The sequence below is a fragment of the Micromys minutus genome, assembly GCF_963924665.1.
Source record: "Micromys minutus genome assembly, chromosome: X".
Lineage (NCBI taxonomy): Eukaryota > Metazoa > Chordata > Mammalia > Rodentia > Muridae > Micromys > Micromys minutus.
The window spans coordinates 18,989,843-19,005,550 of NC_137970.1; the positions used below are offsets into that span (position 1 = coordinate 18,989,843).

The 15,708-nt window shown below is 38.5% G+C and overlaps 1 pseudogene across 1 annotated transcript; it reads left to right on the forward strand.

The window, feature by feature from the left end:
• The first annotated feature begins 1,250 nt into the window (after positions 1–1,250).
• On the forward strand, positions 1,251–3,715 carry LOC308414818 (sororin-like; annotated as a pseudogene). Its single transcript has 2 exons — positions 1,251–1,255; positions 3,005–3,715. The product of its transcript is annotated as a sororin-like (transcript).
• Positions 3,716–15,708: the final 11,993 nt, after the last annotated feature.

Here is a 15,708-nt window from a genome sequence, read left to right on the forward strand (position 1 = left end):
AAGCACTATTGCTGATGCCAAGAAATGTTTATTGGCAGGAACCAGATATGGATGTCTCTCCTCAGAGGCTCTTCCAGAGTCATCTAGATACAGATGAGGATGCTTGCAGCTAACCATCTGACTGAACATGGGGACCCCAATGAAAGAGCTAGAGAAAGGACTGAAAGAGCGAAAAGGTTTGCAACCTCATGGGAAGAACAACATCATCAACCAGCCAAGGCACTGAGGTGGAGAGGGTTATTGGGAGAGGGAGCACCTTCATGGAAGCAAGCTGAGGGTAGGAGGGAGGGGAGTTGGGAATGCGTATAACATTTGAAATGTAAATACAGAGAATATCCAATAAAATAGAAAAAAAAGGAGCATTGACTTGCTCTTCCAGAGGTCCTGAGTTCAATTCACAGCAACCTCGTGGGATCCAATGCCCTTTTCTGGTGTGTCTAAAGAGAGTGACAGTATACTTATATAAATAAAATATATAATGAATCTTTTAAAATTTTTAGTCTTCTGTCTTACAACATATTCATTATTTCCCATGGATTTTGGTATGTTGTGTTTTCATTTTCATTCATTTCTACAGATTTTAATTTTTCTTTTTTGTTTTTTGTTTCTTGACCCAATTATCATTCATTGGTATGTTTCATGAGTTTGTATCCTTTCTGTAATTTCTGTTGTTGTTGATATACAGATTTATTTTATTACAGTCAGAATGCAGACAGTTAGTGCAATCTTTTTAAATTTTTTGAGATTTTTGCCTGATTATTTAATATATGGTCAATTTTTGAAAATAAGCCATAGACTGGTAAGAAAGTATATTTAGTGTTTGGGCAGAATGATCCATAGATATATTAGGTCAATTTGATTTAGGATGTCATTTAATTTCAGAATTTCTCTTTAGTTTTTGTTTGGATGACCTATCTGTTGGTGAGATTGGAGTATTGAAGTCACTCATATCACTATGTTGAGATCGGTTCATGATTTTAGACCTAATAATATTTCTTTTTATGAAATTGGGTAGCCCTGTGTTTGGTGTATGTATGCTTAAGATTTTAATATATATTGGTGAATTATTTCTTTAATGAGTATGAAGTGTCTGTCCCTCCTAATCTCTTCTAACTAGTTTTGGATTGTAGTCAAATGTGGTCAGATATTTGAATAGCCACACCTGCTTGTTTCTTAGTTTCATCTTCTTTGGAACACCTTTTTTTTTTTTTTAAATCCATTTACCTTTAGGGTGTTGCCTATTGCTAATGATGAAGTATGTGTTCATTTCTTTCTTCAGATCAAACATTTTTTTATCTCTAGTATCCCCTGTATAGCTGGCTTACTAGACACAAATTCTCTAAATCTCTCTTCATTGCAGAAAGTTTTTTCTCCTCTTTTGATTAGGACTGATAATTTTGCTGGGTATAGTAGTTGGGGCTGACATCTGTGGCCTTTCAAAATTTTTAGAACATCAGTCAATACCTTTCTTTCTCTCAAAGTCTCTCCTGAGCAGTGAAGTGTTGCTCTGATGGGCCTGTCTTTGTATGTGACTTGGTCTTTCTCTCAACTTTCTATATCTTTGTTTGGTACATCCAGTGTTTTATATTTTTATGTAACATGGGGTGTTTCTTTTCTGGTCCTGTCTATTGGTGTTCCATAGGCCTCTTGCACCTTGATAGGCATCTCTTTCCTTAGATTTGAAATTTTCTGGATTTCTTCTCCTTACTTTATACTTAAAATTCACAGGTTTGGTTTTTTTATAGTATCCTCAAGGTCCTGGGTATTTTGTTCCTGGGTTCTTTTAAATTTAACACTTTCTTTGACTTAATGATACAATTTATTTACCTTTTCTTTGAGACTTGACATTATCTACTTGATATAATCTATTAGCAAATGTTCCTTTTTTAAAAAAAACCTTGGAAGAAAACTTCAGCTGGAAAAAAATTATTCCCTCAGATCAGCCTGTAGGCAAGTTTTTGAGGCATTCCCTTGATTCATGATGGATGTTGGAGGGTCTAGCCCACTGTGTCAGGTGGTAATGGGTTCTATAAGAAAGCAGGCTGAATAAACTAGGAGAAACGAGCCATCAAGTAGCACTCTTTTATACTCTCTGCTCCAGTTCCTTCCTCCAGGCTTCTGCTTGAGTTCTTGCCCTGACTTCCCTCTGTGACCTGACAGCTGTAAGATGAAGTAAACCCTTTCCTTGCCAAGTTTGCTTTCGTCATGATCTTTCTCACCACAGTAAAAGCCAAACTAAAGCAGCGATCTTCCCTCTGAGCTTTTATTTTTCTCTTCCCAAGTTCTATTTCAGTTTTGCTTTTCTTTGGGGGCTCTATTTCTTTATCAGATTCTATTTTCATACCGTGAAGTGTTTTAGGATTTCATCCAACTATTCACTTATGTTTTAAAGGTTTTCTTCAGGCATTCATTCAAATCCTCTTTGAAGCTCACTAAGCTGTATGAAGAGCTAACCAGGCTTAATGAGTTTACAGACATCATCTGTAAACAAGAGCTGTATCTACTGTGTTCTTTAGTGCAGTTTGGTTCAGTTGGGCATCAATACGTGCAGCTTCTCAGCTGCTTGTACCTCAACAAAACTGCATGGAAATTATAAAAGAAACACCTTAAATCAGTATAAAGTGGGAAAAATTGGAAAAGTGTCACTTTTGTAGCAGGGTAAAACATAATGATATGTTGGGTAAGAGGTCCAATATTCAGGACCTCCAATATTTTATATAGGAGAAATGAGTTTGTGTTCTATAGCTATAGGATAACTATGTGTATTAGTTATTTTTCTTGTCACTATAACCAAATATATCTAATATATGTGATAAAAAATAACTTTTTTCCAAGACATTTTCTCTGCATAACTCTGGCTGTCCTGGAACTCACTCTGTAAAACAAGTTGACCTTGAACTCATAAAGATCCACCTGCCTCTACTTCCCAAGTGCTGGGATTAAAAGTGTGCACTTGGGGCAAGCCAGAGTAGGCGACCAAGGTGGAGACTGAGCCCAACCACAGACTGTCGGAGTGGCAAACACAATCCGGAGGGACTGCCCAGCGATCTGGGCCCAGGACTTCACTTACTAAACCTCTGAAGTCATCCAAGCAGAAATCTGGCTCAGATATCCCGAACACGTTCCCTGAAATCTGGCAGAGGACAACCCCAACCATCCCAATCAGAAAAGCCATCGTCTTGAAGAAGATTGTATCTCATGCAGTAGAGTTTCCGGATGTCCACATACCACTTCGCAGGAGTCCTCAAGGAACCCACTAAAGAGGACCTCGTCAAGACTTGTAGTGTCCCTGGCATTCCCTCCAGCACCCCTGTGCTGTACACTCAGAATGTTGAGTCTGGTTCTGGAGAAGAGGAGCTGGACACCAGAGATTTGGAAATGTCTCAGAAAGTCAGGCGGTCATATAGTCAGCTACAGACCCTCGGTCATGCCTCAACCTCCACCCCTGGCCGCCGATCTTTCTTTGGCTTTGAGGGACCTGAATACTTGCCTGGAGTCTCACCTGTCATGGGTTCAAAGTTAATTGAGACCCCAAAGGTTTCTTTGAAGCACTTGGTTCCAGATAGAACACTCCTTGAAATCTCTCCCCCCAGTTGTGAAAGAGAAATAAAAGAAGAAGGTCCCTGTGATCCCGAAATCAGAGCTGGATAAGTGGGCTATGGCAATGAACGCTGAATTTGAAGCTGCTGAGCAGTTTGATCTTCTGGTTGAATGAGATGAACTGGGATGCCAATCATTGGGTAGGATGAACTGGCTGGCTCTTCCCTCTTCAAGTACATGTTGTGCCCTTTGAGTAGAGCAGGATATGTGGGGTCCTCTTTACTAGCCTTGTTACCCAGAAAGGTGCTCCTGGCCTCTTACTATATTGTGTCTAGTTACTCTGGACTTTCTACCTCTGCGGTGTTGGGGATGAGAAGCTGCTTTTGCCCTGAAGCCAGAACTGTCAGAAACTGGTTTAGCCATGGGCTGTCTTTGCTGTTGCGTCTAGCCACCAACCAGTAAAGAGGGTTTGTGTTCTGCTTTGTTTCTGTAGAGCTGAGAGAACTCAGAGGCCAGGGGGACAGTTAAATGCTTGAGGGAGGGTCTGGACATTGAATCTGTGGAGTCTGGGATATGAAATGAGGGGAGCATAGTTGGTTTTAACACAGTGACTGTTGTGTAGGAACTGGTCTGTGTCTTCTCTGCTGTTGACATTGGTCAATGGGGTACTGCTGCTTTCACCAAAACGGGTACACTTGATAGTGTGGACCTCAGATGCACCAACACAAGGTTTACAGTCTGCGCTTTGACCTCTTTCCTTACCACATCTGTTTCTTTAAACACAGCTGCATGGTCTCAGCTCAGGACATCATGTCACATCTCTCCTGTGCTAAACAGCTGGAGCCCTGATGGCAGCTTCTGCTGTGAGCTTAACTATTGTTCTCTGAGATCATTCCCAGGGCATTGTTGGGAACATAAGTGGATTCCTTCCTGCCTACCACCTCCTCTCAATTATGGTAAAAGCTATGGTTTAAAGGCCATTGGACTTCCGACATTTGCAAGGTGATAAGAATGAGAACCCACGGGAGCACCTGGTATAACAGGATGGCTTCGGTGGGACACTCCTGCAGGACCTGTTCCTGGGAACCTCGGCTGCATCATGCTGAACTGCTACCTTCATTACAGACCTGTCTGCCTTTGAGGAACTAATGTGTACAGCCTAAGGGAAAGGTGGCTTAATTTCAAATAAACTTTTTTAGATAAAAAAGGTTGCATCACAACCACCTGGGAAAAAGTAACTAAAAGGAGGAAGGATATGTCTGGGATTATGGTTTAACAGTGAATTTCATCAAGGCATGGAAGACATGGCAGTGGGAATACCATGCCTTTGATGTGTCTGTGGCCATAATCATGTCACAGTGCAAATCTATCCAAAGTCCCTATAGCCTTGCAATTCTAACACTGTTCAAAAATACCAAGTATAAACTCACTTCCCCAAAAAGCAAATGGAAAATTACACAATTGGTACATAAAACATGTCCTTATTCCAACAGGAGGAATAGAAAAGATGATGGGTGAAGGCAGAAGTAAACCCAGTCCTGCATGTATCACTCTCCACAGTTCCATGTCTAGTACCTGGAGGTCATGGGAGAACCACTGGAGATAGAACAAGCTTGGCTAGCCCTGCTCCTATAGCCCTGCTGCCTACCTATGGCACATGCAGCATCTCTTAGGCTGTCTTGACTCTGACTGAAGCTTTGCTTGGCAAACATCCTACATTTGTGGTAGGCCCAATATTTTGGGGTCCGCACTGCCATATAGGCTTCCCTTACTTGGCTCACACAATGGCTTGTTAGTGTGTCCTTACAAAGATCTGACCCTGCCACACATTTTCTGGCTTCAGTGATTTAATAGGACTTTGGTGCATATCTCAATGACCCCACAACTCTGACATGTTGTGTGTGTGAAACCAGCACCATGTGGATGTTACTGTCAGGACTACTTCCAGCTCCAGATGTGTATACCCTGGCCTCCATTTCTTTTTGTCATGGTGGTAAACTGGATGTCTTAGTGTATAATTTCTGAAAGAGACATTTCACAGCCATTCTTATAAAGGGAAACATTTCGATCAGGTTGGCTTACAGCCTCAGAGGTTTAGTCCAGTATCATCATGGCAATGTGCCGGCAGATATGGTACTGGAGGAGGAGCTGAGAGTTCTGCATTTTGATCCACAGGCCACCAAGGAGACTGGGCCACAGTATGCATAGATTGAGCATAGGAGATCTCAATGTAGACCTTAACAGTGACACATTTTCTCTAAGGCCACGCCCACTCCAATAAGGACACACCTCCTAATAACACCATTCCCTATGTGTGTTTGAATTTCTGATTTAAACATGTGAGTCTATGGTGGCCATACGTATTCAAACCACTACACTGGGGGAAAACATTTCCCTAGAATATGTTTTTAACCAAGAAACTCTAAAACAGCAATGTCTATTTAGGCAACACCCCTTTCAAATGAATGTACCTTTCTAGAGCATTCAGTGTGTACATTGACCTCAAAGAATCCCTCCTACTGACCGCAAAGCATGAGGTTTCTCTTTAATTGTGTCAGTCTCTTTTAAATTGCAGCCTCTTTATCCATGCCCACCTACCTACTACTTTAAATGAGCTCACTTCCATTTCTTTACCAAACTGCACATCTAATCGTTTTTCTTACCATAAGGCTGAGTAAAACAGTGAGCAGTATCCCTGTTATCCCGCGAATGCATGTTGTCTGGAAATTTCCTTCAACAAACAAATTAGGCCAATTATTTTTTAATTTAGTCTCTCTCAAAATTTCAGAACTTGGGTAGAATATAACCATAGTCTTCACCAGAACATGAGTGGACTCTAGCCCAGGTTTAGATAGATTATTCTCTTCATTATCATGGCCTTTACTGCCGATGCCTTTTTGTCAGCACTCTGGTCTTCCACTCTTCCATCACAATGTCCCACTAAATTCTGCTTCCAGGACTTTAGAAATTCTCTGCCTGTGTTTTCTAACTCTCCCATAGTTCTCCAAACCAGCTACCAAAGTCTTTGAAGAACACGGTCAGGTTTACATAGCAAAGGCCCCTTCGGTAGGTATTAATTGTCTGAATTTGTTACTTTCCTCATCACTGTGAGAAAATAGCTGTTACAGAGCATCTTAAGAGATAAGTTGCTTATGGCTCAAGGTTTGGAGGCAGAGTACAACATCATTGGAAAGGCATGGAGGCAAAAGTTTCTCAGCTAGGGCAGGAGTAGCACGGGAAAGCTTGCTCCCATTTCAGTAGACAGTGAAGGAGACGTTTTGAGAAAGGGGTGGGGCGTATGAATAATTTATCAGTGACCCAATTCCTTCAGCTAGGCTTCTTTTCTTTTCTTTTTTTTAACTTTATTTTTAAAAACAAAGATAAATGTACAAATTTTAAGCATTTTTGCATAAAGGTATGCGAATACATTTTTAAGAGGTTGTAATTAAGTATTTGTGGGTACATATATATACACATATGTATATATGTAAAAATAATATAGAAAAATAGGTTATTAATTTAAGGGGATAGGAGAGAAACTGGGAGGGCCTGTAGGAAGGAAAAGGAGATGTGATACAGTTCTTTTTTTTTTTTTTTTTTTTGATTTTTCTACTGTTCTAAACAGTGCACTAAATCCGCAGTGCAACATCATTTTTTAAACTTTATTTTAAAAAACAAAGATAAAAGAAAAAAAATTTAAACATTTTTGTATAAATGTATACAAATACAATTGTGTCAGTGCTTGGCTTTTGTTTCCCCTTTTTTTAAGGTTTGATACTCTGCATTAAGGTCTTACTAGTTACAATGAGCAAAAAGTACATGTAAAACAGGGTGTATCCTGGAATTAGTCAACGTTTTCTTGGTGTATAAGGATTGAGCATGACTTTTTTTTTTTGTTTGTTTTTTGTTTTCGTTTGTTTTCTTTTTTTTCTTGAACTTCACACAGTCTGTGAGTTGTTTCTGGGGCAGTCCGAGCCTCTGGGGTTAGCATCCCAATATCAGTGACTGCATATTATGACTGTTCTTTTGTGACTGGGTTATCTCACTCAGGATGATATTCTCTAGATGCATCCATTTTCTTAAGAATTTGGTTAAGTCATTGTTTCTGATATCTGAGTAGTACTCCATTGTGTAAATGTACCACAATTTTTGTATCCATTCATCTACTGAAGGACATCTGGGTTCTTTCCAGCTTCTGGCTATTATAAGTAGAGCTGCTATGAACATTGTGGTGCATGTATCTTTGTTGTATATTGGAGTGTCTCTGGGGTATATGCCCAGAAGTGGAGGGATACAGTTCTATTTTATTTAAAATATATTCTTTTTCTTTCTTTTTTCTTGAAATTCACAAAGTCTATGAGTTGTTTCTGGGGTGTTCAGAGCTTTCTGGGGTTAGTATCCCGTTATCATTGACTGCATATTGTGTCTCTTCTTTTGTGACTGGGTTATCTCACTCAGGATGATATTCTCTAGATGCAACCATTTTCTTAAGAATTTGGTTAAGTCATTGTTTCTGATAGCTGAGTAGTACTCCATTGTGTAAATATACCACAATTTTTGTATCCATTCATCTACTGAAGGACATCTGGGTTCTTTCCAGCTTCTGGCTATTATAAATAGAGCTGCTATGAACATTGGGGTGCATGAATCTTTGTTGTATGTTGGAGCATCTCTGGGGTAAATGCCCAGAAGTGGAATAACTGGGTCTTCAGGTAGTACTATGTCCAATTTTCTAAGGAACCGCCAGACTGATTTCCAGAGTGGTTGTATCAGTTTACAACCCCACCAGCAGTGGAGAAGTGTTCCTCTTTCTCCACATCCTGAACAGAATTTATTGTAATCTGAGTTTTGGATCTTGGCCAATCTGACTGGTGTGAGGTGGAATCTCAGGGTTGTTTTGATTTGCATTTCCTGATGGCTAAGGATGTTGAGTACTTCCTTAGAGGTTTCTCAGACATTCGATATTCCTCTATTGAGAACTTTTTCTTTAAGTCTGTACCCAATTTTTAGTAGGGTTGTTTAATTCTCTGGTGTCTAGCTTTGTGAGTTCCTTGTATACCTTGGATATTAGGCCTCTATTTGATGTGGGATTGGTAAATATATTTTCCCACTCAGTTGGTTGCCGTTTTGTTTTCATGATAGTGTCCTTAGCCTTACAGAAACTTTGCAATCTCATTAAGTCCCATTTGTCAATCTTTGACCTTAGAGCTCGAGCTATTGGTGTTCTATTTAGGAAATTTTCTCCTGTGCCTATGAGTTCTAAGGTTTTCCCTACTTTCTCATTTAACAGTTTCAGTGTACCTGGTTTAATGTGGAGATCTTTGATCCATTTGCACTAGAGCTTTGTACAAGGAGATAAGAAAGGGTATATTTTCATTCTTGTGCATGCTGAGTGCCAGTTGGACCAGCACCATTTGTTGAATAGGTTGACCTTTTTCCATTGAATGTTTACAGCTCCTTTGTCAAAAATCAGGTGACCATATACGTGAGGGCTCATTTCTGGATCTTCTATTCTATTCCATTGATCCACATGCCTATTTCTGAACCAGTACCATGCAGTTTTCAGCACAATAGCCTTGTAATATAGCTTAAGGTTAGGAATAGTGATTCCCACAGATGTTTTCTTGTTTTTAAGGATGGATTTTGCTATTCTAGGTCTTTTGTTATTCCAAATGAAATTGCACATTGCTCTTTCCAACTCAGTGAAAAACTGGGTTGGAATTTTGATGGGGATTGCATTGAATCTGTAGATTGCTTTTGGTAAGATGGCCATTTTTAAAATGTTGATTCTTCCAATCCACGAGCATGGGAGATCTTTCCATTTTCTGAGGTCTTCCTCAATTTCCTTATTTAGAGTTTTGAAGTTCTTGTCATAAAGGTCCTTCACTTGCTTAGTTAGAATCACACCAAGGTATTTCATATTTTTTGTGACTATTGTGAAGGGTATCTTTTTCCTAATTTCTTTCTCAGCATGTTTGTCCTTTGAGTAGAGGAAGACTACTGATTTGTTTGAGTTAATTTTATATCCAGCCACTTTGCTGAAATTGTTTATCAGCTATAGAAGTTCTCTGGTGGAACTTTTGGGGTCACTTACGTACACTATCATGTCACTTGCAAACAGTGATGTTTTTACTTCTTCCTTTGCAATTTGTAACCCTTTGATTTTCTTTTGCTGTCTAATTGCTCTGGCCAGAACTTCCATTATTATGTTGAATAGGTAGGGAGAGAGTGGGCAGCCTTGTCTAGTCCCTGATTTTAGTGGGATTTCTTCAAGTTTCCCAACGTTAAGTTTGATGTTGGCTATTGGTTTGCTGCATATTGCTTTTATTATGTTTAGGTATGGGCCTTGGATTCCTGTTCTTTCCAGGACTTTTAACATGAAGGGTGTTGAATTTTGTCAAATGCTTTCTCAGCATCTAGTGAGATGACCATGTGGTTTTTTTTCTTTGAGTTTGTTTTTATGGTGGATTACATTGATGGATTTCCGTATGTTAAACCATCCCTGCATGCCAAGGATGAAGCCTAATTGGTCATGGTGAATGATCGTTTTGATGTGTTCTTGGATTTGGTTTGCAAGGATTTTGTTGAGTATTTTTGCATCAATGTTCATAAGTGAGATTGGTTTGTCTGAAGTTCTCTTTCCTTGTAGGGTCTTTGTGTGATTTAGGAACGAGGGTTATTGTAGCCTAAAAATTTAGTTAGATAGTGTTCCATCTGTTTCTATTTTTGTGGAATAGTTTGGAGAGTATTGGTATTAGGTCGTCAATAAAGGTCTGATAACATTCTGCACTGAACCCATCTCGACCTGGGCTTTTTTTGGTTGGGAGGCTTTTGATGACTGCTTCTATTTCTTTAGGTGTTATGGGATTATTTAGATGTTTTACCTGGTCCTGGTTTAACTTTAGTATCTGGTATCTGTCTAGGAATTCATCCATTTCTTTGAGATTTTCCAGCTTTGTTGAGTATAGGCTTTTATAGTAGGATCTGATGATTTCTTGAATTTTCTCAGTTTCAGTTGTCATTTCTCCACTTTCCTTTCTGATTTTGTTAATTTGGATACTCTCTCTTTGACCTCTAGTTAGTCTGGCTAGGGGTTTATCAATCCTGTTGATTTTCTCAAAGAACCAGCTCTTGGTTTTGTTGATTCTTTCAATGGTTCTTTTTGTTTCTATTTGGTCTATTTCTGCCCTAAGTTTGATTATTTATTGCCGTCTACTCCTCTTAGGTGTATCTGATTCCTTTTTTTCTAGAGCTTTTAGCTGTGCTGTCAGGTTGCTGATGTATGCCCTCTCCGGTTTCTTTTTGGAAGCACTCAGAGCTATGAGCTTTCCTCTCAGTACTGCTTTCATTTCCTCCCATAGGTTTGGGTATGTTGTGTTTTCGTTTTCATTGAATTCTAGAAAATCCTTAATTTCTTTCTTTATTTCTTCTTTGACCCTGCTATCCTTTAACAGAGCATTGTTTAGTTTCCATGTGTATGTGGGCTTTTTGTTGTCTTTGTTGTTGTTAAAGACCAGCCTTAGACCATGGTGGTCTGAGAGGATGCATGGGAGTATTTCAATCTTCTTATATCTATTGAGGCTCATTTTGTGACCAATTATGTGGTTAAATTTTGAGAAGTTGCCATGGGGTGCTGAGAAGAAGGTGTATTCTTTTGTTTTAGGATGATATGTTCTATAGATATCTATTAATTCCAGTTGGTTTATAACCTCTGCTAGTTTTACAGTATCCTTGTCCAGTTTGTTTCCCTGATCTGTCCATTGGTGAGAGTGGGGTATTGAGGTCTCCCACTACTATTGAGTGGGGCGCAATGTATTTTTTGAGCTTTAGTGGGGTTTCTTTTATGAATAGCGGTGCTTTTGTATTTGAAGCATATATGTTAAGGATTGAGAGTTCTTCCTGACAAATTTCCCCTGTAATGAGTAAAAAGTGTCCTTTCTTATCTTTTTTGATAACTTTTGGTTGAAAATCTACTTTATTCGATATTAGAATGGCCACTCCAGCTTGCTTCTTGGGGTCATTTGCTTGGTAGGTTTTTTCCCAGCCTTTTACTCTGAGATAGTGTCTGTCTTTGTCTCTGAGATGAGCTTCTTGTATGCAACAAATTGCTGGGTTTTGTTTATGTATCCAGTCTGATAGCCTATGTCTTTTTATTGGGGAATTGAGTCCATTTATGTTAACAGATATCAAGGAATAGTAGTTGCTGTTTCCTGCTATTTTTGCTTTTGGAGGTTGAATTGTGCCTGTATGTCTTTCTTCTTTTGGTTTTCTTGCTTAGGTGTTTTCTTGTTTTTATTAGGATGTAGTTCCCCTCATTGTAATCGGTTTTCCAACTATAATTCGTTTTAGTGTTGGGTTTGTTGTCAGATAATGTGTAAATTTAGTTTTGTCTTGGAATATCTTAGTCTCTCCATCTATGGTGATTGATAGTTTTGCTGGGTATAGCAGCCTGGGCTGACATTTGTGCTCTCTTAGAGTCTGCATGATGTCTGTTCAGGCTCTTCTAGCTTTCATAGTCTCTGTTGAGAAATCGGGTGTGATTCTGAATGGTCTGCCTTTATTTGTTATGTGGCCTTTTTCTCTTACTGCTTTTAATATTTTTTCTTTACTTTGGGCACTTGGCATTTTGACTACTATGTGTCAGGAGGAATTTCTTTTCTGATCCAATCTATTTGGAGTTTGGTAGGCTTGTTTTATGCTCATGGTTATCTTATTCTTAAGGGTAGGGACGTTTTTCTTCTATGATTTTGTTGAAGATATTTAGTGTGCCTCTTAGTTGATACTCTTCTCCCTCTTCTATTCCTATTTTCCTTAGGTTTTGTCTTCTCATTGTGTCCTGGATCTCCTGGACATTTTGGGTTAGGAGCTTTTTGGTTTTTGCATCTTCTCTGGCTGTTTTGTCTATGTTTACAATGTCTTATGCCCCCGAAATTCTCTCTTCCATCTCTTGTAGTCTATTGGAAATACTTGTTTCTGTGACTCCTGATTTCTTTTTTAGGTTTTATACCTCTAGGGTTGTCTCTTTTAGTGTTTTCTTTAATGTGTCAATTTCTGTTTTAAATTCCCTCATCTCTTTGGTTCTGTTTTCCTCTAGTTCTTTGAGTTCTTTGAGTGTTTTTCGTTTCCTCTATAAAAGCATCTGAAGATTTTTGCTTTTCTTCCAGTTCTTGTTTAAGTATCTCTATCAGCATCTTGAGGTATGATTTCAGGTCTGCGTCTTCTTTTTCTGGAGTGTTTGGCATTCCAATGTTTGCTGTTATGGGAGAGCTGGGTTCTGGTGTTGCCAGGTTGTCTTGGTTTCCTTGGGACATACTCTTTTGCTTTCCTCTCGCCATCTTGTTGTCAGTGATATATTCTTGCCTTTCCCTTGTACCTGGTCTGTGTCCCTGGATCTCTACTGGTCTACACACGCCCCTACACAGCGCCTTGACCTAGAAATCAAGTCTGGAGACTATGGAGGACCTTTCAAATTTGAAACAAAACACTATGTTTTACAATGGTTTGTTGTACAGTTTATTAAAAACTGGATTGTCACACCAGGCTTTGGGATTGCCTATGTATGTCCTGTCTTTCTGTTCTCCATTATGGCATACTATGATCCTAGTACTATTTCATTATGAAATGTATATTATTCCTTCTGTCATTACTGAATTGTGCACTTTTAATGTCTGGATGATTTTAAATACTGAAAAAGATTTCATCTCATCAAATTATTAAACAGTGGGGAAATTAGAAGAGATGGCACATGCCTTTAATCCCAGCACTTGGGAGGCAGAGGCAGGTGGATCTCTGTGAGTTCAAAGACAGCCTGGTGTACAAAGTTAGTAGTTAGTTCAGAACAACCAGGGCTGTGTTACTCAGAGAAAACTTGTCTCAAAAACAAAACAAAACAAAAAAACAAAAAACAAAAAAAAAAAAAAAAAAAAAAAAAAAAACTCAAACAAAACAAAACAAAAACCCAAACCAGAGAAACTTGCAAATGTCAAATTATCACATTGCCATCCATACGTATCTATAAATTTGTGTCAAAGAAAATTCCAGAGCATGGCAGTACAATATTAATATACATAAAATATTTAAGCTATAACCTTCTATATGGTGTTGACAGCAAATTTTGTGTTATGGTAATTTTACCACAACTTAAATAGATGTGTGAATAAGACGAAAATCTTTCAGTCTTTCTGTGGTGTGATGATAGGAAATACTAAAAAAGTCATTGAATTAGTTTAAAATGATTAAAAATATTGTTTTGGAACCAGGAGAGATGGTTCACTTGTTAAGAGCTGTTCTTCCAGAAAACCCATGTTCAATTCACTGAACCTGTATCTATAACTCTAGGCCTAGAGGATCTAATGCCCTTTTTCCAGTCTCTGAAGGCACTAGGCACATGTGATGCACAGACATACATTCAGGCAAAACATTCATACACATAAAACGCATGTTTTAAAATTTCTATACAATATTGTTTTAACTAATCAACAACTAAATATATTGTTCCATTTATTCAAATATTATGATGTTTAGTTTTTTAATTACTTGTAAATAAAGTTTAGTTTGTGAAAAATCGTTGAAAAAGAAGCAAGAAAAAATAATAAAGAGACTAAGCTAATCAAGCTCAGTTGGTAGAGGGTATAATGTAAAATCATGAAGACCTGAGTTCAGATCCTTGGTGTCCTTAGAAAAAGCCAGGCATGGCTGTGCATGGCTGCGACTCCACTGCTGAGGAAGCAGAGATAATATCTGTAGCTTGCCAGCCAGTTTAGCTACATTGTTAAATTCTAGGTTCAGAACCTGGAGTGGACCTGGAGTGGAGAGTAATTAAGAAAGACACCTAATGTCAACCAGTCTCTCTCTCTCTCTCTCTCTCTCTCTCTCTCTCTCACACACACACACACACACACACACACACACACACGAGCAAGATAATCTTACCAACCAAAAACAAGTTAAAAGAGCCTTGATTTGATCAATACAAATATTAAGTTATCACATTATCATTCATAAATATCTATGAATTTGTATCAAAGGAAAAAAACAAATAAGGGGAAAGAATAAGAGAGATTTAGTAAAGAAAAGAGAAGAAACAAATATTGAGCAAAGGACTGCAGACTTTACATGGGTTTAAGAGATTACCAAAGAAGTCAGTGAATGTCTGTGAACAGGAAAGTATAAAATGTGGGCAGAGGAAATGAATTACTATTACTTTTTAAGTCTGCAATAGCCCAGATTGGCCTCAAAAGTGTGATTCACCTGTCTTCCCTCTCCACACATTTCATTGCACCACCACAATCAGAAATGAAGTATGATCAAGGTGGAAACTATTAAGTCAAAATCAAGAAGTAGAACATTTTAACAAAACTATAACAAGAAGAGATTAAAACTATAATTTAAAATTTCCCCTTAATTATAAACCCAAACCCATAAGAATGTGCTTAAATAACACTATTTTGACTGAAGATATTTTATGCAAAACAATACAACTTATGTATTAAATAAAACTACAAGAGGATGATTTGATAGAGTCTTAAACAGAAGGAAAAAGTAAAACCTCTGTCCTGAAACTCAGTCTGTAGACCAGGCTAACCTCAAACTCAGATATCTGCCTGCCCCTGCCTCCAGAGTGCTGGGATTAAAGGTGTGAGCCACCACCTCCCCGCTCATTGTCAGATTTCTTGACAACAGTTTTTCAGGATGGGGTGAAGGTATCTCAAGAAAATTAGTATAATATTTTAAAATTGTATTGTCGATATTTTCATACATATATGCAATGTATTTTGATTGTATCCACCTCAATTTCTCCTCTCCAATTCCCCTAACACATCCCACTCTACCTTTGTATCTTTGTTCATGTTACACAATGTGTTAAGGCATGCTTCCCATATGTTCGTGGGCATGATATCATCCTCTGGGTCATGGGAACCCTACAAGTGGCCATATGCCCAAATTAAAATTGCTCCCACTTCCCCAGCAGCCATAAACTATCAATAACTCCTCAATTAGTGGTGGGGATGTGGGAGCCCTCATTCAATCCTAAGTCTTAACTCTTTCCAAAAAGTCAATACTACCTAGAAACGTTGATAAAGCATCACAAGGGAATAAAATGTCAGGGGTATATCTCCCATTGGTATCTATCATCCTATCAGATCACCATGGTCTAAGGCTGGTCTT